The following is a 27891-nucleotide window of genomic DNA, read 5'->3' as shown; positions in this document are numbered from 1 at the left end:
ATTTTGTCAAAATTTAATTTACATAGAAAATTTTGTCAAAATTTTATTTCTATAGAAAATGTTGTCAAAATTTCATTTCTATAGAAAATTTTGTCAAAATATCATTCCTATAGATTTTGTCAAGATTTTATTTCTATAGAAAATTTTGTCAAAATTTCATTTCTATAGAAAATTTTGTCAAAATTTTATTTCTATAGAAAATTTTGTCAAGATTTTATTTCTATAGAAAATTTTGTCAAAATTTCATTTCTATAGAGAATGTTGTCAAAATTTCATTTCTATAGAAAATGTTGTCAAAATTTCATTTCTATAGAAAATTTCGTCAAAATTTCATTCCTATAGAAAATATTGTCAAAATTTTATTTCTATAGAAAATTTTGTCAAAGTTTTATTTCTATAGAAAATTTGAAAAATTTTATTTCTATAGAAAATTTTGTCAAGATTTTATTTCTATAGAAAATTTTGTCAAAATTTCATTTCTATAGAAAATTTTGTCAAAATTTTATTTCTATAGAAAATGTTGTCAAAATTTCATTTCTATAGAAAATTTCGTCAAGATTTCATTCCTATAGAAAATATTGTCAAAATTTTATTTCTATAGAAATTTCATTACTATAGAAAATTTCGTCAAAATTTCGTTCCTATAGAAAATTTTGTCAAGATTTTATTTCTATAGAAAATTTTGTCAAGATTTTATTTCTATAGAAAATTTTGTCAAAATTTCATTTCTATAGAAAATTTTGTCAAATTTTTATTTCTATAGAAAATTTTGTCAAGATTTTATTTCTATAGAAAATTTTGTCACAATTTCATTTCTATAGAAAATTTTGTCACAATTTTATTTCTATAGAAAATTTTGTGAAAATTTCATTTCTATAGAAAATTTTGTCAAGATTTTATTTCTATAGAAAATTTTGTCAAAATTTTATTTCTATAGAAAATTTTGTCAAAGTTTTATTTCTATAGAAAATTTGTCAAAATTAGCAAATATTGTCAAAATTTCATTTCTATAGAAAATTTTGTCAAAATTTTATTTCTATAGCAGATGTTGTCAAAATTTCATTACTATAGAAAATTTCGTCAAAATATCATTCCTATAGAAAATTTTGTCAAGATTTTATTTCTATAGCAAATTTTGTCAAAATTTCATTTCTATAGAAAATTTTGTCAAGATTTTATTTCTATAGAAAATTTTGTCAAAATTTCGTTTCTATAGAAAATTTTGTCAAAATTTTATTTCTATAGCAAATGTTGTCAAAATTTCATTACTATAGAAAATTTTGTCAAATTTTCATTCCTATAGAAAATGTTGTCAAAATGTTATTTCTATAGAAAATTTTGTCAACGTTTTATTTCTATAGAAAATTTGTCAAAATTTTATTTCTTTAGCAAATGTTGTCAAAATTTAATTTATATAGAAAATTTTGTCAAAATTTTATTTATATATTGTCAAATTTTTATTTCTATAGAATCGTTTGTACAAATTTTATTTCTATAAAAATTTTGTCAAAATTTTATTTCTATAAAAATTTTGTCAAAATTTTATTTCTATAAAAATTTTGTCAAAGTTTTATTTCTATAAAAATTTTGTCAAAATTTTATTTCTATAGAATATTTTCTCAAAATTTTATTTCTATAGAAATTTTTTCTTAATTTTATTTCTATAAAAAATATTCCAACATTTTATTTCTATAGAAAATAATGTCAATATTTAATTCCTGTGTCAAAATTTTATTTCTAAAGAAAATTTTGTCTAAATTTTTTTCTAAAGAAAATTTTGTCAAAATTTTATTTCTATAGAATATTTTGTCAAAATTTTATTTCTATAGAAAATTTTGTCAGAATTTTAGTTTTATGGTAAATTTTGTCAAAATTTCATTTCTATAGAAAATGTTGTCAAAATTTCATTTCTATAGAAAATTTTGTCAAAATTTTATTTCTATAGTAATTTTTTTTCAGAATTTTATTTCTGTAGAAAATTTTGTCAAAATTTTATTTCTATAGAAAATTTTGTCAAAATTGTATTTCTATAGAAATAATGCGATTAATCGATTTGACGATATTCACAATTACACGCAGTGTTTCCCCTATTATCATTTGATGGTTCATAATGTTTCAGGTTCCCGTACATTCTCCAATCATCTTCAATCTCATCGCAGTAATGATCGCTTTTGGTGATTCTTTTTATACCCTTCGCCATACTATGGTGGTAAAGGGTGATACGGTCAAAATTTGGTCAAGGGAAAACGCATGTAAATCGGTGAAATCGTTTATTTAAAAAATTAAATTAAATTTCTTTTTCAAGTTCAATTAGTATAAAATTGAGGGAAAATATTAAGTTAGGCTTCCGCTTTTCCAAATCCGAATTGCCGGGCCTCACGCTTGACACCTGCCATCAGATTTTGTACAACCACCTTGTCCACCGTCTTCGCCGCAGAAAGCCAGTTTGCCTTGAACTGCTGCTTGTCCTTAGCAGTTTTTTTGGTCTTCTTTAGGTTCCGCTTGACAATAGCCCAGTATTTCTCAATTGGGCGGAGCTCTGGCCTGTTGGGAGGGTTTTTGTCCTTGGGAACCACCTGTACGTTGTTGGCGGCGTACCACTCCATGGCCTTTTTACCGTAATGGCAAGATGCCAAATCCGGACAAAACAGTACGGAACAACCGTGTTTCTTCAGGAAAGGCAGCAGACGTTTATTCAAACACTCTTTCATGTAAATTTCTTGGTTGACAGTCCCGGAAGCTATGAAAAACAGGTACAGATTGCTTGCCAAACCAGATATTTCTTTGCGAACTTTGACAGTTTTATGTGCTTGAAAATATCTGCTACCTTACCCCTTCCTTTTGCCGTATAAAACTCCTGTCCCGGAAGCTGCTTGTAGCCGGCTTTGACGTAGGTTTCGTCGTCCATGACCACGCAGTCAAACTTCGTCAGCATTGTCGAGGATCGCGCTTTGGACGTCGTATTTTGTTTATCATCGCGATTTGGAGTCACTACCTTCTTGTAAGTCGATATTCCGGCTCGTTTTTTGGCTCGATGCACGGTTGTAGACGATACACCCAGCTTATTTGCGGCATCTCGGAGAGAGAGGTTAGGGTTTCGCTTGAAACTAACGGCAACTCTCTTTGTCGTCTCAGCGGCTTCCGGTTTTCGATTTCCCCCCGATCCAGACTTCCTGGCTGTCGACAAACGTTCCCCAAACACTTTAATTCCATTTGTAACGGTTGATTTGGCAACTTTTAGCGATTTTGCCAACTTTGCGTGAGAGTAGCTCGGATTTTCGCGATGCGCGAGCAAAATTTTGATACGCTGCTCTTCTTGCGTGGACGGCATTTTGACAACTGAAGAGTCAATTCCAAAATCAAAATAGGAGCAACATTCTACACACACACACCTTCAAAATGAGGCGTGTTCAGGTTTTTTAAATGCAAAATTGAAAAAAATACGTCAAGTTTATAATGACCAAATTTTGACCGTATCACCCTTTATATTAACTTTGTCATTCCGTTTCCAACGCCACGTCCGTCCGTCCGTCTGTTAAAATCACGCCATCTTCCGAACGAAATAAGCTATCGACTTGAAACTTGGCACATGTAAATAGTTGTTATTGATGTAGGTCGGATGTTATTGCAAATGGGCCATATCGAACCACTTTTACGTATAGCTCCCATATAAACGGACCCCCAAATTTGGCTTGCAGATCCCCTAAGAGAAGCAAATTTCATCCGATCCGGCTGAAATTTGGTACATGGTGTTAGTATATGGTATCTAACAACCATGCAAAAATTAGTCCACATCGGTCCATAATTATATATAGCCCCCTTATAAACCTGCCACCAGATTTGGCTTGCGGAGCCTCTTGGAGGAGCAAAATTCATTTGATTCGGTTGAATTTCGGTATGTGGTGTTAATATATGGTATCTAACAACCATACAAAAATCCATATCGGTCCATAAATATATATACTCCATATAAACCGGTCCCCAGATTTGACCACCGGAACCCTTTGGTTGAGCAAAATTCATCCAATCCGTTTGAAATTCAGTACATGGTGTTTATATGTGGCCTCTAACATCCATGCAAAAATTTGTCCAAATTGGTCTATAATTATATATAGCCCCCATATAAACCGGTCCCCAGGTTTGACCTCCGGAGCTCTTTGAAGGAGCAAATGTCATCCAATCCGACCATATACTTACGTGGTACTTACACCACGTCGGTCTCTAACAACCATGCAAAAAGTGCTTCATTTCGGTTCATAATTATATATAGCCCCCTTATAAACCTACCCCCCAGATTTGACTTGCGGAGCCTCTTGGGGGAACAAAATTCATCTGATCCGGTTTAATTTCGGTACGTGGTGTTAGTATATGGTATCTAACAACCATGCAAAAATTGGTCCATATCGCTCCATAAATATATATACCCCATATAAACCGGTCCCCAGATTTGACCACCGGAGCCCTTTGGAGGAGCAAATTTCATCCAATCCGTTTGAAATTCAGTACATGGTGTTTATATATGGCCTCTAACAGCCATGCAAAAATTTGTCCTAATTGGTCTATAATTACATATAGCCCCCATATACCTCCGGAGCCCTTTGGAGGAGCAAATGTCATCCAATCCGACCATATACTTACGTGGTGTAAGTATATGGTCTCTAACAACCATGCAAAAAGTGCTTCATTTCGGTTCATAATTATATATAGCCCCCATATGAACCGATCCCCAGATTTAACCTCCGGAGCCTCTTGGAAAAGCAAATTTCATTCGATCAGGTTGAAATTTTGTAAGTTATGACAGTATATAGCCTCTAACACGCATACTTTGCTATGGGCAAGGATTACCACAGCACAAGTAACTCGATTGTGGATGACACCCTTTCGTAGAAGTTTCTAGGCAATCCATTATGGAGGGTACATAAGATTCGGCCTGGACGAACTTGCGGCCGTATATACTTGTTTTAATTAACATTGATGGTTGATGTTAACATGCATGTGATTAAAGAAATTTCAATTAAAAATTAATTGAATCAATTAATTTCTGGATTGAAGACAAAAATATGTGTGTGTGTGTTTTTTTTTCTGTGTATGACTTATATTTCATCATATGTTTGTTATACATTCCCTTATGACATCAATTCTAGCATTGTCTTTAGTAATTTCCTATAATAAATCATTGTATTTAGTGGCAGCATATGCTTCTCCCTTGAGTCAAGGCAAGTAATTTTTCCAATTTCAATACAATGTCAACATCATTAAACGAACAATAAATTCGCAAAAGGAAAAGCAGATCCTTAAACGTCCTCGCGAAGACCAAACACAGTGAATAAAGCGTATAGGGAAAATCAGTAAATAGTATTACCTGTCTCCTTTTGTAAACATTTTTGAAGGGCTTGGTCTTCCTTGGTCTTAACATACGACGATAACATGTGCCTACTTAATTTGATGCTGACATTTTCCCAAAGCAACGAGTCTCCACTTGTACCTTTCCGCGAATGTGAAATTGCTAAGGCAAACAAAAACAGCCGCTTACGGAACATACATGCATTGATTCATTTACACAGTTCCCTTTTTGCTATTTAAAGGCATAATTCATTGCTGAAGCGCAGGGAAAACAATTTTCTCTTTATTTTTTGCAGGCGTCATTCATACAAGAACAAGACCTTTTTCTTATAATGGCCCCTTTACGTCTTGTCTTGGAAATTTTCTCTCCCTGTAGAACAAGTAAAAATTTCTGTGTAAATTTTATGGTGAATGGAGCGATGACTGTCAAAAGTGAAGGAACAATAGTGATGATGCGTCGCTTTTTGAGCCACAAATGTGAGGCATTTTAATTTGGTAGTCATTTGCGATGTTACTGAAAATGTTGTCAAAACAAACACCTGTTACTAATATACCAACAGATCACCACTATTCATTCATCTTCAGATGGCGATGATTCTTTCTTCAACTTCGCATTGAAGCAATCATCCATTCACATCAACAACATCATCATAAAGAGGCAACTGCTAAAGAAGAATTTTCTTTTTTGTCAGATTCCGTTTATAGGCCTCGTCTCGTAGTTGCTATGCTGTGTTTTTTTTTCTTGTTCTACAGCTTTCATGTTGGCATTCCTTCTTGTTTGATTTGTTAAAGAGCTCATACGGCTTAATACCACACCTCCACCCTCCAACACATTTAGAAGACAACGACAAGGACTTAGGCCCAAAAATTTACAAAAGTCAAATACTCGAAATGAAAAGCGAAAATGTTTTGTTTATTCATCAACATCATCGTCATCTTCATCGTCTTTGCCTACGTTCCCCAAGATTCTTTGACTTTAGAAAATTACCAACAACAGCAAGAGACATTAGAAGCAGCAAGGATTCACGGAATGAAAACAACCGACTATTAGTTTACCTCCTTTTCGTTGCTTACATACCTGCCATACCTATGGCAATTTGTGATATTTGGTAGCCATGAATGCTTCACAAACAGCCTAAAATTGATGATGGTGATGATACTTGAGCTCCATTATGATGCTTACTGCCACCGACAAGACACGGCATGGTGATGCACTGTGGAGAAAATTCGCAGTAACTGTTGATGATTGACAGCTAGAGTTGTTGAGATGACATTATGGACCATTGCAAAGAGTTTTTCCTATTTGGAATTTGTCATTGGTTTCAAAGTGTTTTTATACCCTCCACCAGAGGATGGGGGTATATTAACTTTGTCATTCCGTTTGTAACACCTCGAAATATTCCTCTAAGACCCCATAAGGTATATATATTCTGGGTCGTGGTGAAATTCTGAGTCGATCTGAGCATGTCCGTCCGCCCGTCCGTCAGTTGAAATCACGCTAACTTCCGAACGAAACAAGCTATCGACTTGAAACTTGGCACAAGTAGTTGTTATTGATGTAGGTCGGATGGTATCCATATCGGTCCACTTTTACGTATAGCCCCCATATAAACGGACCGCCAAATTTGGCTTGCGATTGCTCTAAGAGAAGCAAATTTCATCCCATCCGGCTGAAATTTGGTACATGGTGTTAGTATATGGTCTCCAACAACCATGCAAAAATTGGTCCATATCGGTCCACTTTTACGTATAGCCCCCATATAAACGGACCCCCAAATTTGGCTTGCGATTGCTCTAAGAGAAGCAAATTTCATTCGATCCGGCTGAAATTTGGTACATGGTGTTAGTATATGGTATTTAAGAACCATGCAAAAATTTTTCCATATCGGTCCACTTTTACGAATAGCCCCCATATAAACGGACCCCCAAATTTGCCTTGCGATTGTCTAAGAGAAGCAATTTTCATCCGATCCGGCTCAAATTTGGTACATGGTGTTAGTATATGGTCTCTAACAACCATGCAAAAATGTGTCCATATGGGTCCATAATTACATATAGCCCCCATATAAACCGATCCCCCGATTTGGATTGCGGAGCCTCTAAAAGAACCAAATTTCATCCGATCCGATCAAATTTCATATGAGACCTTTCATAAAGAAATTAATTTTTTAGCGACTAATGACACATCCAAAAATTCTTAATCTAAATTTTTTTATACCTTATTGTTCCAAGAATATATAAAAAATATTCAAACGTATATAATTTCGTTTTTTTCGAAAAAATATAATGCATTGAAAAAAAAATTGCGGAAATTTTCTGCATTTTTTTATTTGCAGAGGCTACAGCAAGCAAACGGCGCAATAAATTTCACGTTCTGAATTTTTTATTATTTGCTTGAGCATTTAGCTCAAAGACTGCGCTTTTAGATATTTCTTATATTTACTAATAAATTATTTAAAATTTTGTTTGTACGTATACCTTAAAAATTTTCGAAAATTGCCAAAATCCTGACTTCAAGCGCGTTGAGCAACTTTTTGGCAAAAGTTTTTCAAAATCTTTTTTCACAGTTTTTATTACAATCATTGAGAGATTCTAAAACTGTAAGTGCTCATTAAAAAATTTGTGTTTTGAAAAATCTCATACATTTCCTGGACAGGTCTAAGCCCCCATATAAATCGATCCCCAGATTTGTCCTCCGAAGCCTCCTGGAAGAGCAAAATTCATCCGATCCGGTTGAAATTTGGAACATGGTGTTAGAATGTGGTCTCTAACAAACACGCAATAATTGGTCCATATCGGTCCATAATTATATATAGCCCCCATATAAACCGTTCCCCAGATTTGATCTCCGGAGCCTCTTGGAGGAGCAAAATTCATCCTATCCGGTTGAAATTTGCAACGTGGTGTTATTATAAGGCCGCTAATAACCATACTAAAATTGGTTCATATCGGTCTATAGTTATATACAGCCGATCCCCAATCACACAAAACTTGGTCCATATCGGTTCATAATCATGGTTGCCACTCGAGCCAAAAATAATCTACCAAAATTTTATTTTTATAGAAAACATTGTCAAAATGTTATTTCTATAGAAATTTTGTCAACATTTTATTTCTATAGAAAATTTTTTCAAAATTTTATTTCTATAGAAAATTTTGTCAACATTTTATTTCTATAGAAAATTTGGTCAAAATTTTATTTCTATAGATATTTTTTTTCCAAATTTTATTTCTATAGAAAATTTTGTCAAAATTTTACTTCTATAGAAAATACCACGTATACCACTTTTGGACCTTGCCATCGGCTTCAGTAGAAGTTTCTACGCTATCCATGGTCGAGGGTACACACGATTCGGCCTGGCTGCACTGACGGCCATATATACTTGTTTTTATAACAAAAAGCTCAATTAAGAAGGAAGCCTAGGTTGGTAAGGGATGCCATCTTTTTATATGTTTCGGTAAATTTTCACAGATCCAGAAAGAACTTGCTTGTTGTTGTACCGATTTTGTAGTTCGATTTTAATACATCAGCATGTATCAAGATCGACCAACTTGCTGGCATACATCCAGGGTGCTTTGGTGGTTTATCGGGTAGGTTTGGCTAGGCAAACGAATAGGTGTTGCGTTTCATGAGTTCATTGATTACAGATGGGACACACGTCAGCTACGCTGCTATCACCTATAGGGAGGAATAGAGGTGGATGCACTTGCCGGATCTTAGATATTATCCGTTCTTCTGATTCCAGTTTGATACGTCAGCTTGAATCCAGATTGATGAACTCTATGGCTAAGGTGGAATATATCCTCAATGATCCTGTGGTGAGGCAGGTAGGTTTCCAGCAAAAACTCTCATTATCATATAATCTTGAAGGAAATTAAATTCAAAATTAGTGAGCAATTACATTTAACCAGAAGCCTTGTTTACAAGATTATGTACTATGAGAAAACTCCCTCTCTGCACATTACCAGGAAAAGTTTCTTAGTTAGAAGTTTATCATCTCAACTACTTACCCAGGTTTTGATGGCTTTAGCTTGGAAAGAGAAAAGGTGATAGGTTTCGTGTGACCCATGATTACATATGAAACGAAGTTCAGGACGCACTGATAGGTAGGAATTGAGATGGTTGTAGTTGCCAAAACTACCCTAGTCTTTCGTGGGAGGTCTCCTAACTCCAGTGTTAAGGTGGTCCGAGAACAGGATTACCCTGGTAACTCGCCGATTCAGCAACAGTATCCTTATCCATCCTGTTCAGATCTGCCTAGTAAGCCCTCCGATGTGAAGACTCTCTTTTGTAACACAAGATCTCGCGCTCTGAAAGGTGAATAACAACCTTTACATACCAGGGAGTTGGTTGTCTATCTTGTGGATCTATTCTGTGATTGGGATGGTTACTGAAGCTGGAAAACACTCCACAAGACTTAGGAACTGTAGCGTTTCAAGTAGCTTCGATGTACGATTCACCCATGTTCGAGTCGTTGCCGGGTTCACCCTAACCATTTCTAAAACATCGCGCACAAGTGATGTTTAGGACAAATTTGAAAAGCCTGGTCTAGTCCTTAACTTCCAGTATTCCTAGATGTATGAAAACAAGCATAGAAATTCCTTCGGGCCCCATTGTCTTGGATGGTTTTGACCTGCTGATGACTTTGGGTACTTCGTCTAAGGTACATTGTGGTATGTCGCTGTCTTGGAGACTTTGGAGATTTTCATTTTCGCTCTATCATTCCCGTGATGTTCAAAAAACTGTGGATAAAACACCTCGCCCGACACCCAACAGAGATGCCATCATTCCTTGGAATGAGGATCGAGAGGGTTCTTACTGTTTAACACATTTTCTTGGGCTTGTTCCTACACTGAAAAAAAATATTTACGTGATATTAAAGATTGCGCAACCTAAATTTTAGGATGCAAAACTTACAAAATATTAAGGACAAATTTCTTTAAAATAATGAAATTTTAATTTAAAACCAGTATATACGGCCGTAAGTTCGGCCAGGCCGAAGCTTATGTACCCTCCACCATGGATTGCGTAGAAACTTCTACTGAAGACTGTCATCCACAATCGAATTACTTGGGTTGCGGTAACACTTGCCGATGGCAAGGTATCTTAAAACTTCCTAACACCGTAATATATACCACATAGTCCATACGCGGTATATATTAAACTAAATAAGGCCGATTAAATACGTATATAATTAAGTTTAAAGTTTCTATAGAAATAAAATTTTGACAACATTTTTTATAGAAGTAAAATTTGGAAAAAAAAATCTATAGAAATAAAATTTGGAAAAATTTTTCTATAGAAATCAACTTTTGACAAAATTTTAACAAAATTTTCTATAGAAATAAAATTTTGACAAAATTTTCTATAGAAATAAAATTTTGACAAAATTTTCCATAGAAATAAATTTTTGACAATATTTTCTATAGAAATAACATTTTGACCATGTTTTCTATAAAAACAAAATTTTGGTAGATTATTTTTGGCCAGAGTGGCAACCATGATTATAAACCGATATGGACCTATTTTTGTGTGATTGGGGATCGGCTATATATAACTATAGACCGATATGGACCAATTTTGGCATGGTTATTAGCGGCCTTATACTAACACCACGTTGCAAATTTCAACCGGATCGGATGAATTTTGCTCCTCCAAGAGACTCCGGAGATCAAATCTGGGAAACGGTTTATATGGGGGGCTATATCTAATTATGGACTGATGTGGACAATTCTTGCGTGTTTGTGAGAGACCACATTCTAACACCATGTTCCAAATTTCAATCGGATCGGATAAATTTTGCACCTCCAAGAGGCTCCGGAGGACAAATCTGGGGATCGATTTATATGGAGGCTATATATAATTATGGACCGATATGGACCAATTCCTGCATGGTTGTTGGATACCACATACTAACACCACGAACCAAATTTCAACCGGATCGAATGAATTTTGTTCCTCTAAGAGACTCCGGAGGTCAAATCTGGGGATCGGCTTATATGGGGGCTATATATAATTATGGACCGATATGGACCAATTTTGGCATGGTTGTTAGAGACAATATACTAACACCACGTACAAAATTTCAATCGGATCGGATGACTTTTGCTCCTCTAAGAGGCTCCGCAAAACAAATCGGGGGATCGGTTTATGTGGGGGCTATATGTAATTATGGACCGATATGGACCAATTTCTGCATGGTTGTTAGAGACCATATACTAACACCATGTACCAAATTTCAGCCGTATCGGATGAAATTTGCTTCTCTTTGAGGCTCCGCAAGCCAAATCTGGGGATCGGTTTATATGGGGGCTATATATAATTATGGACCGATATGGACCAATTCCTGCATGGTCATTAGAGAACACATACCAACACCATGTACCAAATTTCAGCCGGATCGGATGAAATTTGGTTTTCTTAGAGGCTCCGCAAAACAAATCGGGGTATCGATTTATATGGGGGCTATATGTAATTATGGACCGATATGGACCAATTTCTGCATGGTTGTTAGAGACAATATGCTAACACCATGTACCAAATTTCAGCCGGATCGGATGAAATTTGCTTCTCTTAGAGCAATCGCATGCCAAATTTGGGGGTCCGTTTATATGGGGGCTATACGTAAAAGTGGACCGGTATGGCCCATTTGCAATACCATCCGACCTACATCAATAACAACTACTTGTGCCAAGTTTCAAGTCGAAAGCTTGTTTCGTTCGGAAGTTAGCGTGATTTAAACAGACAGACGGACGGACGGACGGACATGCTCAGATCGACTCAGAATTTCACCACGACCCGGATATATATACTTTATGTGGTCTTAGAGCAATATTTCGATGTGTTACAAACAGAATGACAAAGTTAATATACCCCCATCCTATGATGGAGGGTATAAAAAAGTTTATAATCTTTGTTTCAAAATTTTTTTTCATTAATTTTAGGACACAAATTTTTTAAATTTGCATCCCTCCGTTAAAGTCTCATGCCTTTGAGCTAAGGCTAATTTTCCTTAAAGCAAAGAAACACAGTTTTCATTTAAAGAAGTTGTCCTTAAATTATCTGTAATATAGAAACTTTAGATTTAAAATAAAAACGCTACAAATATAGGCTAAGACTTAGTTTGAGGGTTTAGCTCCTTTGGTTTAAACATTTTTTACCTTGAAGTATCTGTTATAATTTGCATTTTTAAACTGGCATGTGTTTGTACGTGAGTACCTTTATTAATAAACCGAGAAAAGAGAATGAAAATTTCATAAATGAGATCTGTATCCAAATTTTAATTTTATTGATCCTAGATTTAAGGCCAGATAGGTCGTTAAAAAATTTCTTTATTTTAAAGAAGCCGCATCTTTGGCTCGGAAACAATACCAAACTCCTTAAGGGAAGGTCAAAATCTTTGGATCCACGATTCACCAAGAGGAACTATCGATCTAGTTTCTCACGATAGCCTTCACGAAATTAATAGATCCAATTAATTGTTTAATTGAAATGTCTTCATTCACTTTAGTCTTCCGAGTTTGATTAAATAGTTAATTGTGTCCATTAATTTTTTCATTAAAAATTTAAAATTTTTCAATCATTAACTTACTTGAATTATTGTTTCTAGTTTGATTAAAAAGTTAATTGTGTTAATTCATTATTTAATTGAAAAAGTTTTCAGCTTGAATTAACTTTTTAATTGGAAATATTTCAGTGATATTATTTTCTGTATTTATAAACCAATTTCCCGATTTTACTTCATTGACATATAAATCTTCCAATGAGTAAAATACAAATTTGTGCCCCACTGTATACTAAGCTTTAACAACAGAGGCAATGATAATGATGCCAAAGAATGTGAGTTGATGGTGGAAAAAAGTTCGTTTTTATGATGACTTGAATCTGTCTGTGACTATTTGAGAATTAGATTGAATGTGTGTATGTATGTGTGGGTGTGTGTGTGTGTGGGAGAATGCTTGCTGCAAGGGATGTTTGCTAAGGTAAAACATGCCGTTTAATGCAAATCATTGTATTTTCCCCACATACATGGAAGAGATGGCAATTTCTTCTGCACCTGTCTTGACTTAATTTCTACTTCTTCACAAAATTCTTTGTAACTAATGTCGATTTTGTTTGTTTTTTTTTTTTTTACTTCAGTGCTTTCTACGTTTTCAACAATTTCTCCTGTGTGTATGTGTATTTACCATAGCCTTGTGATTACTCTAACACTCTCTCTCGCTCTCTCTCTCTCTCTCTCTCTCTCTGTTTCACTTAAATCCATAGCCATTTTTTTGGTAGATGGGTATGCATCATGTGCACCATGTTTCTTGATATGCTGTCAACAGTGTACTCACCTACTTATGTAAACTTTCAAATGTTGTTATCCTTCACTCCAAGTCGCGTTTTAAATATGTCAAAAGTTTTTTTTTTCTCTCGGTTACCATACAACAGCTTCAGCCCACTTTCAGTCTTCTTCGCGTCAATGCTCGTTATCAGGACTTTATGCCAACAAGTATGCAAGTAAGTGTGTATGCATATGTGTGTGTGTGTTGGTGCTCCTATATGTCAGTTAGTATTTGCCTGACGGTGTTTACTTTCAAGTAAAATTACATTTCATAATTTATCGCATTATGTGCTTCTGCAAATGTGAAGGATGAACAACAACAAAAACAACAATAGAGACGACCATGGAAGCAACAAAACGAAAAATTGAAGTTAACAAATCCCCTCTCAAAAAGAAACAACAACAACTAACATTGTGACAAAATTCGCTTTTGTTATATACTCTCATTTTGTTCTATATCCACCTACATACAAGGAGTCAAAAGATTTCCATGCATTTTAATGCCTTCAAATGAGATGTGAAAGTAAATGGGCACATAGTCTGCTCCAATTTAGCAGCAACAAAAATGTCTGTCTTAGATCACAAAAATAAAGAAAATACGAGCTAAAGCAAATACATTGAATAAACTTGGTACCTTTTTGCTTTGTATCTATGATAGATAGACAGACAGACAGAGATGCCTTGATAAATTTTCCAAAATTTCTGTAGGTTCTTTATATGTTTGCCTATTCTAAATGTGTCAATAGGTTATTAGAAAATCTTTACAAATTACATATTTCAGCTAAAGGACATAGGCGTTTAAATATTTTTTAGAGATACCGATGAGGACTGTGACAGTTCCGAAAAGATCGGGCATCTAACTATTTTGGAGTCTTACGATTTTGCCTTTTGATAAAAAGGATTTTTTGTTTATTTTAATTTCTAGAAAGAATCTTAAATTGCTCTTCTAAATTATTGACAGTTCCGAAAAGATCGGGCATCTAACTATTTTGGAGTCTTACGATTTTGCCTTTTGATAAAAAGGATTTTTTGTTTATTTTAATTTCTAGAAAGAATCTTAAATTGCTCTTCTAAATTATTGGCATAACGGAATTAAAATTTTAGGAAATTCTGAATTAATTTGTATGAAACTCGTAAAAATAGTAAAATTTGCATACTTCATTATACCCACCAGCATAGAATGCCGATGCGGTATAAAAAGTTTGCCATTCCGTTTGTATGCCATCGAAATAGCGATCTCCGACTGTATAAAGTAAATATATTTTTGATAAGGGAAAAATTCTATGGCGGTATAAACATGTCCGTCTGTCTGTTACAGCTTCCAATATTGACGAAATCGTGCTGAAATCTGCAAGCAGTTAAAGTTCGAAGATGGGTTATATCGGTCCATATTTTGATATAGTTCCCATACAAAATAAATAATTTTTGACAAAATTTTCTATAGACATAAAATTTTGAAAAAAAAAATCTATAGAAATAAAATTTTGACAAAATCTTCTATAGAAATGAAATTTTGACAAAATCTTCTATAGAAATAAAATTTTGACAAAATTTTCTATAGAAATAAAATTTAGAAAATAATTCTATAGAAATCACATTTTGACAACATTTTCTATAGAAATAAAATTTTGACAACATTTTCTATAAAAATAAAATTTTGAAAAAAATTTCTATAGAAATAAGATTTTGAAAACATCTATAGAAATAAAATTTTGAGAAAAATTTCTATAGAAATAAAACTTTGACAAAATTTTCTATAGAAATAAAATTTTGACAAAATTTTCTATAGAAATAAAATTTTAGCAAAATTTTCTATAGAAATAAAATTTTGATAAAATGAAATAAAATTTTGACAAAATTTTCTACAGAAGTAAAATTTTGATAAAATTTTTCTAGAGAAGTAAAATTTTGATAAAATTTTGTATTGAAATAAAATTTTGACAAAATTTTCTATAGAAACAAAATTTTGACAAAATTTTCTATAGAAATAAAATTGTGACAAAATTTTCTATAGAAACAAACTTTTGACAAAATTTTCTATAGAAATAAAATTTAGACAAAATTTTCTATAGAAATAAAATTTTGACAAAATTTTCTATAGAAATAAGATTTTGAAAACATTTTCTATAGAAATAAAATTTTGAGAAAAATTTCTATAGAAATAAAACTTTGACAAAATTTTCTATAGAAATAAAATTTTGACAAAATTTTCTATAGAAATAAAATTTTAGCAAAATTTTCTATAGAAATAAAATTTTGATAAAATGAAATAAAATTTTGACAAAATTTTCTACAGAAGTAAAATTTTGATAAAATTTTTCTAGAGAAGTAAAATTTTGATAAAATTTTGTATTGAAATAAAATTTTGGCAAAATTTTCTATAGAAACAAAATTTTGACAAAATTTTCTATAGAAACAAAATTTTGACAAAATTTTCTATAGAAACAAACTTTTGACAAAATTTTCTATAGAAATAAAATTTAGACATAATTTTCTATAGAAATAAAATTTTGACAAAATTTTCTATAGAAATGAAATTTTCATAACATTTTCTATAGAAATCAAATTTTGACAAAATGTTCTATAGAAATAAAATTTTGATAAAATGTTCTATAGAAATAAAATTTTGACAAAATTTTCTATGGAAATAAAATTTTGATAAAATTTTCTATAGAAACAAAATTTTGACAAGTTTTCTATAGAAATTACATTTTGACAAAATTTCCTACAGAAATCAAATTTTGACAAAACCTTCTATACAAATAAAATTTTCACAAAATTTTCTATAGAAATAACATTTTGACAAAACTTTCTATAGAACGAAAAAAAATTTCATAAAATTTTCTATAGAAATAAAATTTTGACAAATTTTTCTATATAAATAAAATTCAAAAAAATTTAAAATAAATAAAATTAAAAAAATCAATAAATACAATTTTGACAAAATTTTCTATAGAAATACATTTTTGACATAATCTTCTATACAAATAAAATTTTGACAAAATTTTCTATAGAAACAAAATTTTCCCAACATTTTCTATAGAACTAAAATGTTGAAAAAATTCATAAAAAAATAAAATTTTGAAAAAATTCCTAAAAAAATAAAATGTTGAAAAAAATTTCTATGGAAATAACATTTTGACAAAATTTTCTATAGAAATAAAATTTTTACCAAATTTTCTATAGAAATAAAATTTTGACAAAATTTTCTATAGAAGTAAAATTTTGACAAATTTGTCTGTAGAAATTAAATGTTGAAAACAATTTTCTAAATAAATAAAATTTTTTTTTTTTTTTTTTTTTTTTTTTTTTTTTTTTTTTTTTTTTTTTTTTTTTTTTTGACAAAATTTTTTATACAAATAACATTTTGACAATTTTTTCTATAGAAATTAAATGTTTAACATTTTTACCAAATTTTTTATAGCAATAAAATTTTGACAAAATTTTCTATAGAAATTAAATTTTTATAAAATTTATTATAGGTATAAAATTTTGACAAGTTTTCTATAGAAATTAAATTTTGACAAAATTTCCTACAGAAATAAAATTTTGACAAAACCTTCAATACAAATAAAATTTTGACAAAATTTTCTATAGAAATAAAATTTTGACAAAATTTTCTATAGAAATAAAATTTTGACAAAATTTTCTATAGAATTTAAATTTTGAAAAAAATTTCATAAAATTTTCTATAGAAATAAAATTTTGACAAATTTTTCTATATAAATACAATTTAAAAAAAAAAATTAAATAAATGAAATTAAAAAAATCTTAGTAAATAAAATTTTGACAAAATATTGTATAGAAATAAATTTTTGACATAATCTTCTATGCAAATAAAATGTTGACAAAATTTTCTATAGAAATAAATTTTTGACATAATCTTCTATACAAATAAAATTTTAACAAAATTTTCACAACATTTTCTATAGAAATAAAATGTTGAAAAAATTCCTTAAAAAAATAAAATTTTGTAAAAATTTTCTATGGAAATAACATTTTGACTAATTTTTCTATAGAAATAAAATTTTGACAAAATTTTCTATAGTAGTAAATTTTTGACCAAATCTTCTATACAAATAAAATTTTGACAATATAAGATTTCCTTGTTTGGTATTTTTTGGCTAGACACCCCAATTATTATCCATTTTGCGTGAAATTGGAAATCTACAGGTATTTTTGTCCACACATAAGTGTGCCGAATGTGGTGTGTCTTTCCATGTTTTTGTATAGCCTCCCTATAGACGAATCTTCCAATTTGACTTCTTGAACGTCTAAATATCCCAATTTGATTCGAATTCTCTTTGATGCAAAATCCTTTTTTTTTTGTCAATAAAAAGGCGTGTCGAATATTGTGTGTTTCGGTGGTTAAAATTTCAAGGGTCGATGTTGGTTTTGAATAAAACACAAACTATTTAGGAAATTATTGTTATTTTATTTTATTATAATATATTGGTATTACTCAATTATGTATGGAACAAAATATCGGCCAAATGAGCGCCACGACCTCGGTGGCACACCTTCATCCGATGGTCCAAAGTTTCGATGACGCTGAGGCATAATGGAGGTTCTATGCCGTTAATGTGCCGAATTATCTCATCCTTTAGCTCTTGAATTCTTGCTGGCTTGTCGACGTACACCTTTTCTTTCAAATAACCCCAAAGAAAAAAGTCCAACGGTGTCAAATCACATGATCTTGGCGGCTAATTGATATCGCCATTACGTGAGATAACACGGCCATTGAATTTGTTGCGCAAAAGAACCATTGTTTCGTTAGCTGTGTGGCAAGTGTCACCATCCTGCTGACACCACACATCGTCCACATCCATATCTTCCAATTCGAGCCATAAAAAGTTCATTATCATCTCACGATAGCGAACACCATTCACAGTAACTGGTGAATGGTGAGGCCCGGTCAGGGCCTCATTTTGGAAAAAATACGGCCCGATGATGCCGCCAGCCCATAAACCGCCCCAGACTATCACTCTTTGTGGGTGCATTGGTTTTTCGACAATCACTCTTGGATTCTCATTCGCCCAAATGCGGCAATTCGGATTATTGAAGAATCCACTGAGGTGAAAATGTGCCTCATCACTGAAGATGATTTTCTTCGAAAATTGATCATCCACTGTTGCCATTTCGTGGAACCATTTAACTCGTTGTTGGATTGTGTATCTCTCCATGGTTCAAATTGAGTAAGTCTAAAATAGAGAAATGTCAAATAAAATTCGGAAAAAAACTTGGCGTTTATGTGTGGTTCACATTCAACATCGACCCTTACAATTTAACCACCCTTTATTTGCTTGGAAGAGTATCTGCTATCAAATACACCTGAGAGGTGAAATCATTATTTATTGACCTGTATAGCTTTAAATCTTGGATCAATAATATAAAAATTAGGAGATAGATCTCATTTATGGATTTTCATTCGCTTTTTGGAATATATAAATAAAGCTAACCCTGTACAAACCAACGCCAGTTTATCCAAAGGTTAGCAGATACCTCAAAGTAAAAAATCTTTTCTTAATTCAAAAAAAAAAAAAAAATAAATAAAAGCAAAGATACAAAATCCTAAAAATGAGTATTAGCCTACATTTGAAGAGTGTCGATCTTATATCTAAAGATTCAATATTTCAGTTATTTTAAGGACGATTTCTTTAAATTACAAATAGGTTTGTTTATTTTAACTAAATTTTGCCTGAGTTCAAAGACATACGACTGTAAAAGATACACGCAAATTTGTGTCCTTAATTAAATTTAATAAGAATTATTGTGTATAAAATGAATGTTGCCTAATTTTTAATATTATTTTCAATATTATTTTCAGTGTACTTGAGTTTTTAGAATCTTCTATTTTCTACACTAATATGTCTGTGTTTTATTCCTCTACAGGCAACCACAATTCTTTAAGATGATTCTTTGAGATGTATGGTAGATCTCAATTTTCTCATTGCAAATATGAAACATTGTCTTTAATTGAAGTCAGACAATTGGAGCAGATACAGATGCCAAATTAAATTTAATTAAAAAATGGACACTTTGTAACAGATCTTCTTGTGAACTATAAAATTCGTACATACTTACGGATGTGTTCTGGATTTTGCTGAATCTACATAACTTGCAGCTTTGGGAAAGATTCGTTTTATGACGAACACTTTAATTAACTTTTGTGGTTGTGGTTGCAGTTGAAATTATTTATTTTTGTAAAAATTAACAGACTGTTCACTTGCAATTTGTTGTCTGGGAAAATAAAAACTACAAATTTGTTAAATGCCACATTGAAGATGTTTAATAACCACCAACGTGCAGTCAAAGGTTAACAATTAGTAATGGGTGTCCGTATGGTTATTTATCAATTTTTGTTCATACACTATTTTAATACAATGAAATTACCCAGCGTGTGCTCTTGGGGGGTCGACACGATAAGTATATGGCCTCTTCCCTCAAACGGAAAACAAAATTATTAAACCTTGTCCACATAACGATTTCTATAAACATTTTGTTGGATAGTTTTTAATCTATTTAAAATGTAAATATTTCGTAATGTAGGGTTTATATAGAAACAAGGCGATTGGATTTAAACTGCGACCTAGACTTTGATCACAAAAATGTGTTCACAGACAGACGGACATGGCTAGATCGACTCAGGGACCCACCCTGAGCATTATTGCCAAAGACACCATGTGTATATCTCGTCTCCTTCTGGGTGTTGCAAACATATGCACTAACTTATAATACCCTGTTCCACAGTGTGGCGCAGAGTATAAAAAATTGGTGCAAGCGGTTTGTCAATGGGTTTAATTTTGGTGTTCAAAGAAAACTATTATTTGCTGAGAAAATTGATTGCCGAACATCCCATAATAAAGAAGGAGGTATTCCTTTCATAATGATGCGCAATATCAGTCCAATGGTCCATCTACCGAACTTACAGAACCATATTCTTTTCGAGCAATTAACTATGACCAAATCAAGAAATAGTTGTCATAAGTCCTTGATATTCTCACAAAGTAAATAACTCAGTAAAACTATTAAATAACCATCTTAGACGACACGAATAAAAATTCTAAGATTTTACAACAAATCTTAGAATTTAAGGGCAATTGTAATAATATTTACGATTTTTTAGGACAATTTGATTTCAGTTCTATAGAATTTTCTTTTATGGACATTTATCCAGTTTAGAGTCATATAAGCTAACTTTAAAGGTAAACCCTCTTCACTTAAAATTTAGTTAACTATCGGTCAAGGAGAAAAACTAGGTACACTGGAAAATGCATTCCCGGTTCCAAAGATTTCGTCTCTACTCCAATGATTTTGGTATTGATTCCGAACCAAAGAAGCGGAAAATTCGAGTGGGGATACTTTTTAGACACAATTCTCTTTTATTTTTGAGTTTTGCGTACATGATTCTAGGAAGCAAAAATGTTTATACCCTCCACCATAGGATAGAGGTATATTAATTTTGTCATTCCGCTTGTAACACATAGAAATATTACTCTAAGACCCCATAAAGTATACGTATTCTGGGTCGTAGTGAAATTCTGAGTCGATCTGAGTATGTCCGTATGTCCGTCCGTCCGTCTGTTGAAATCACGCTAACTTCCGAACGAAACAGGCCATCGACTTGAAACTTGGCACAAGTAGTTGTTATTGATGTAGGTCGGATGGTATTGCAAATGGGCCATATCGGTCCACTTTTATGTATAGCCCCCATATAAACGGACCCCCAAATTTGGTTTGCGATTGCTCTAAGAGAACCAAATTTCATCCGATCGAAATTTGGTACATGGTGTCAGCATATGATCTCTAACTACCATGCAAAAATTGGTCCACATCGGTCTATAATTATATATAGCCCCCATATAAACCGATCCCCCAATTTGATTTGCGGAGCCTATAAGAGAAGCAAATTTCATCCAATCCGGCTGAAAGTTGGTACATGGTGTTAATATATGGTCTCTAATGACCGTGCAAAAAATGATCCACATCGGTCCATAATTATATATAGTCCCCATATAAACCGATCACAAGATTTGATCTCCGGAACCTCTTGGAAGACCAAAAATTCATCTGATTCAGTTGAAATTTGATACGTGGTGTTAGTATACGGCCTCAAACGCCCATGCAAAAATTGGTCGAAATTGGTCCATAATTATATATAGCCCCCATATAAACCGATCCCCAAATTTGACCTCCGGAGCCCCTTGGAAGAGCAAAATTCATCCGATTCGGTTGAAATTTGGTACGTGAAATTTGATAGACTATCGATAGTCTATCAAATTTTGAATAATTCGAAAACTGAAAGATAAGATTAGGATAAATTAGTTATAGTAGCAGCTCGAAATTTCAGGCTCTTTTAGACCCCATTTGTGATACCACAGAAAAAAATTCAAAATTTTAAATTTTTGAGCTGCAGTTAAACAGAGTATCTTCACAAACTCTTATTCACCGTATGTGTGTAAAATAATTTTTAAAACAAATTTTATTATCGAAATATTTACATCCATATTTCTATTTTAAAATAGAAGATTGCAAAAACTCGACATTCTTATGACAAAAAGTAGATTAGTTGTAAAGAAGATTTTCGCAATTTTCCTTCACCCTTGCTTCAATAGAAATTTGACATGGAATCTCTTACAAGCGTATCCTCTACAAAATATCCTTATATTTATGAATTCCTGGATTTTACACCAAAATAATCTTCCTGCCTTTATGCAAATATTTAAGTCTTTACAATACGAAGGTTCATCTTATATTAATTTGCCGTATGTTTAACCCTAGAAAGTTTCACCTACTGAAAATCATGGATAAGCTAAACATACGTCTGTGGGACGTATCATAGTTTGTCATCATGTGGAGAAAATTTGTGAATTTTTATACCCTTCACCACTACTGTGGTACAGGGTATAATAAGTTTGTGCATTTGTATGTAACGCCAAGAAATAGTGGTCATAGACCCATCTTTTAGTATACCGATCGGTTTAGAATTGAGTACTGAGTCGATTTAGCGATGTCCGTCTGTCTGTCTGTCTGTCCGTCTGTCTGTATATGTAATTTTGTGCACAAAGTACAGCTCGCAATTTAAGTCCGATCATCCTCAAATTTGGCATAGGGCCGTTTCTTGGGACAGACACAATCGCTATTGGTTTTGGAAAAAATCGGTTCAGATTTAGATATAGCTGCCATATATATTTATCCCCGATGTGGTTATAGTTAGCGTGTTTATCAACCGATTTTCTTGAAATACCGTACATCCAAATATTTTATGAGTCTCGAAAATCTTGCAAAATATCAGCCAAATCGGTTCAGATTTAGATATAGCTCCCATATATATATTTCGTCCGATTTGAACTTATATGGCCTCAAAACCCAGGGTTTTGCTGTGATTTGCTTCAAATTTCGCACAAGGAGTACGTTTAGTAGTATCGGTAATTTTGCCAAATTTGGTTGAAATCGGTTCAGATTTAGATATGGCTCCCATATATATCTCCCGTCCGATTTGCACTCATATGACCAGGTGGACCAAAGTTATACTCGCATTTACGTGATATTTCGCATAGATAGCAGAATTATTATTCTAACTATGCATGTCAAATTTAGTCAAAATTGGTTCAGATTGTATATACGTACACCATATATACGTACACCAGAGCTGGAGAAATATGGTAGACTGTTTCAAATTTTAGACCCATTTTCAATAGGGTTTTCCTCCAATTGACTGGATAGTTTCCTCAGAGAATACAAATATGGCCAAAATTCTCACACTTTACACAAAATTCTGTGATGATTTCCCCATATCTTAGCCATATCCTTCACACTGCAATGCCAAAATGTCCACAGAACGGATGAGTTTTAAATAAGGCTCCAAGTCGCCCGACTAGACCAAATAATATATCACAACCCACACTTGACCACATATCTTGGCGAGATCTAACCAATATCCTTGTAAAATCGCCACAGCTGAGTAGCAAAAATTTTAAATATTACTCTTATTGTCCTATATCTCGAATACATATATGTATCGCCTGAAAAATCATAAATCTCTTTTGTACAATTGCATTAAAATTTCTCCCGCTTCATATTTCGCATATTTTTTACTAACTTTGTGTTTCAACCCAGGGCGTTAGCCGATTTAAATTTTAATTCTAGAGTTTTCGTAGGAGTGCAAAAAATTGTTTCCATTAAAAGTATTTGTATCTAGAAATGCAAACTTATATATAGCTCCCAGCAAATTTTAAGTAGTTGAGATGGTAACACAAATGTTTGTCTACATAGTGGTGAAGGGTATAATATAGTCGGCTCCGCCCGACTTAAGACTTTACTTACTTGTTTTTTTTTACAATTTTGTACTTACACCGATTCTATACAGAAATCCTTAGCATTTAATTACTTTTTTGGATAAACTTTTATTTATTGTGTAAGAAAAAAAACACATTTTCCGTACTCATTTTCATGAGGGAGAGCGAAAAACTAAAACAAGTATATATGGCCGTAAGGGTACATAAGATTCGGCCAGCCCGAATCTTATGTACCCTCCACCATGGATAGCGTAGAAACTTCTACGAAAGCCTGTCATCCACAATCGAATTACTTGCGTTGCGGTAATACTTACCCATGGCAAGGTATCTTAAAACTTCTTAAGATCGTTTTCTAAATTGTGAGTTAGTCCATACGTGGTACATATTAGACAAAAAAGTTATTTATAGGTAAGTCTACAAATAATTACGAATCGATATGGTCTCTTGCACGGTACGTGGAAAGCCAGAATTGAAATATGGGGGTCGCTTATATGGGGGATACAATTATGAACTGATGTGGACCAATTTTTGTGTGATTGGGGATCGATTTATCTGAGGGCTATATATAACTATAGACCGATATGGACCTAGTTAGGCATGGTTGTTAACGGCACAATGTACCAAATTTCAACTGACTCGGATGAAATTTGCTCCTCCAAGAGGCTCCAAAACCAAATCTCGGTATAAGTTTATATGGGGCTAGATATGATTATGGACTGATATGGACCAGTTTTGGCATGGTTGTTAAATATCGTATACTAACACCTAGCACCAAATTTCAACAAGATCGGATGAATTTTGCTTCTCCAGGAGGCTCAAGAACCAAATCTCGGTATGGGTTTACATGGGGCTATATATAATTATGGACTGATATGATCGAATTCCTGCATGGTTGTTGGATACCATATACTAACATCACGTACCAAATTTCAACCTAATCGTATGAATTTTATTCTTCCAAGGGGCTCCGGAGGTCAAATTCGGAGATCGGTTTATATGGGGGCTATGTAACATACCCTGTACCAATCTTCAGCCTGATTGGATGGCATTTGTTTTTCTTAGAGGCTCCGCAAGCCAAATCGGGGGATCGTTTTATATGGGGGCTATATATAATTATGGACCGATGTGGACCAATTTTTGCATAGTTGTTAGAGATCTTATGCTGACACCATGTACCAAATTTCAGCCGGATCGGATGAAATTTGCTTCTCTTAAAGGCTCCGCAAGCCAAATCTGGGGATCGGTTTATATGGGGGCAATACGTAAAACTGGACCGATATGGCCCATTTGCAATACAATACGACCTACATCAATAACAACTACTTGTGCCAAGTTTCAAGTCGATAGTTTATTTCGTTCGGAAGTTAGCGTGATTTCAACAGACGGACGGACGGACATGCTCAGATTGACTCAGAATTTCACCACGACCCAGGATATATAATTTATGGGGTCTTAGAGCAATATTTCGATGTGTTACAAACGGAATGACAAAGTGAATATACCCCCATCCTATGGTGGAGGGTATAAAAAACGCATACGTCTCTCAGATGTAGATAAGCTGACTAGGGTTAATGGCCTGTTCCTGTATATCGAACGAAAGCTTCCTTCCGTAATCCAAACGAAAGAAAATTGATTTTTGTTCTTCAATTTCGAAAGGCAAGTCACTTCATATTTTGTTGTAGAGCAATAAACGAATAACACAATAACATTTGACTGAATTCTCAGGCCAAAAATTTGAAAATACTCATTTTTGATAATCAATGTATTCTCACCAAGGAAACGGAACTTTCAAAAATAGAAAAACCCAAATTCATTCGAATTTGACTGCCTTTCTTTCAAACTGGTTTTCGTTCGATATACAGGAACAGGGCATAAGTACTTTGTGGAAAAATATTTCATGAATTGAAGTTGCAACCCACACACACACACACTGAAAGTTGAGTTTTCTTTTGCGAGGAACGAAATTTCAGATAAACGAAGTTTTGTGTTGATGCTAAAAGATTTAATTTTTTTTAAAAAAGAATATTGGAGACAATTGTTCTGACGCTTCTCACATATTCAAGTTACTTTAGTCTTGAAGAAAATATATATATATATGTTGTAGAGGGAAATTTGTCTGTCTAAATTTTCATTCGGTTGTAAAGAATTTTTCGTTGGGTGTAATGTTATCTTCAAAAGTTTTCCGATAAGATTAACTTATTAAATATAAGACATGACCAAAATCCCCCCCAAAAAAAAAGTTCTACCAGCTGTTGCACTCGTCAACCAAGCCACTTGAGGTTTGCGGATTACTTTGTGAAAATATTTTAAGTATTCTTGAGACCTTTTGATACTTGTTGAACTTTTCTTTGAATTTTTGTTTAATTTTTTTGCGTTGCCTATGTTCACAAAGCATTTGTCTGCTTGTCAATATTGTTCAAGAGACTCATGGAAATTTGCTTCATTCATTCAGTTCGTTATTTTCCTTTTTTCGTGTTTTTTCGTACATTTCGCCATGACATCATTTCAAATTAACATAAAATATTCAATTTTAAGAAAAAAGAGAAATATAGCATATCATTCCCTTTTCATGCTCTTCTCTTGTTAGAACATCAGACGATTACTTCGTTAACATAGTCGTTGACTTTACTTTTGTCGCCATAATCTCTGTCAATTTCAATTCAAAAACTTATTTCGCCCGCCTAGAAAAGGTAGAAAATGGAGCAAAAGAAAAAATCATAGATTACGATTCTATGGTCATTATCAAACTGTCATATATGGTTTTTATTGTGCTCTGCAAAATAAAATTCTACGATTCTCTATGGTCTCTGAAATTAAGGCATCGATGGCTATGTTAGGTTAGGTAAAATCGCTCACTTACACTATTCAGTCCATTGTGATACCACAGTGGTGAACTCCTCTCTTATCACTGAGTGCTGCCCGATTCCATGTTAAGCTCAATGACAATGGACATCCTTTTTATAGCCGAGACCGAACGGCGTTCCACATTGCAGTGAAGCTATTTAAAGAAGCTTTTAAACACTTAGAAATGTCACCAGCATTACTGAGGTGGGATAATCCACCGCTGGAAATCTTTTTGGTGTTTGGTCGAAGCTGGGTTTGAACCCATGACCCTATGTGCGCAAGGCTGGCATGCTAACCATTGAAGCACGGTGGCTCCTCATCGATAAAAACGATTACAAACCGATTTAAAATATTTTTATACCCTCCACCATAGGATGGGGGGGGGGGTATATTAACTTTGTCATTCCGTTTGTAACACATCGAAATATTGCTCTAGGACCCCATAGAGTATATATTCTGGGCCGTGGTGAAATTCGGAGTCGATCTAAGCATGTCCGTCCGTCCATCCGTCCGTCTGTTGAAATCACGCTAACTTCCGAACGCAACAAGCAATCGACTTGAAACTTGGCACAAATAGTTGTTATTGATGTAGGTCAGATGGTATTGCAAATGGGCCATATCGGTCCACTTTTACGTATAGCCCCCATATAAACGGACCCTCAGATTTGGCTTGCGGAGCTTCTAGGAGAAGCATATTTCATCCGATCCGGCTGAAATTTGGTACATGGTGTTGGTATATGGTCTCTAACAACCATGCAAAAATTGGTGCACATAATTATATATAGCCCCCATATAAACCGATCCCCAGATTTGGCTTACGGAGCCTCAAAGAGAAGCAAATTTTATCCGATCCGGCTGAAATTTGGTACATAGTGTTGGCATATGGTCTCTAACAACCATGCAAAAATTGGTCAACATCGGTCCATAATTATATGTAGCCTTCATATAAACCGATCCCCAGATTTGGCTTGCGGAGCCTCAAAGAGAAGCAAATTTCATCCGATCCGGTTGAAATTCGGAACATGGTGTTAGTATATGGTCTCTAACAACCGTGCGATAATTGGTCCACATCGGTCTAT

This window comes from Haematobia irritans, chromosome 4 (genome assembly GCF_050003625.1).
Source record: "Haematobia irritans isolate KBUSLIRL chromosome 4, ASM5000362v1, whole genome shotgun sequence".
Lineage (NCBI taxonomy): Eukaryota > Metazoa > Arthropoda > Insecta > Diptera > Muscidae > Haematobia > Haematobia irritans.
Note: the sequence above shows the minus strand (reverse complement) of the source record.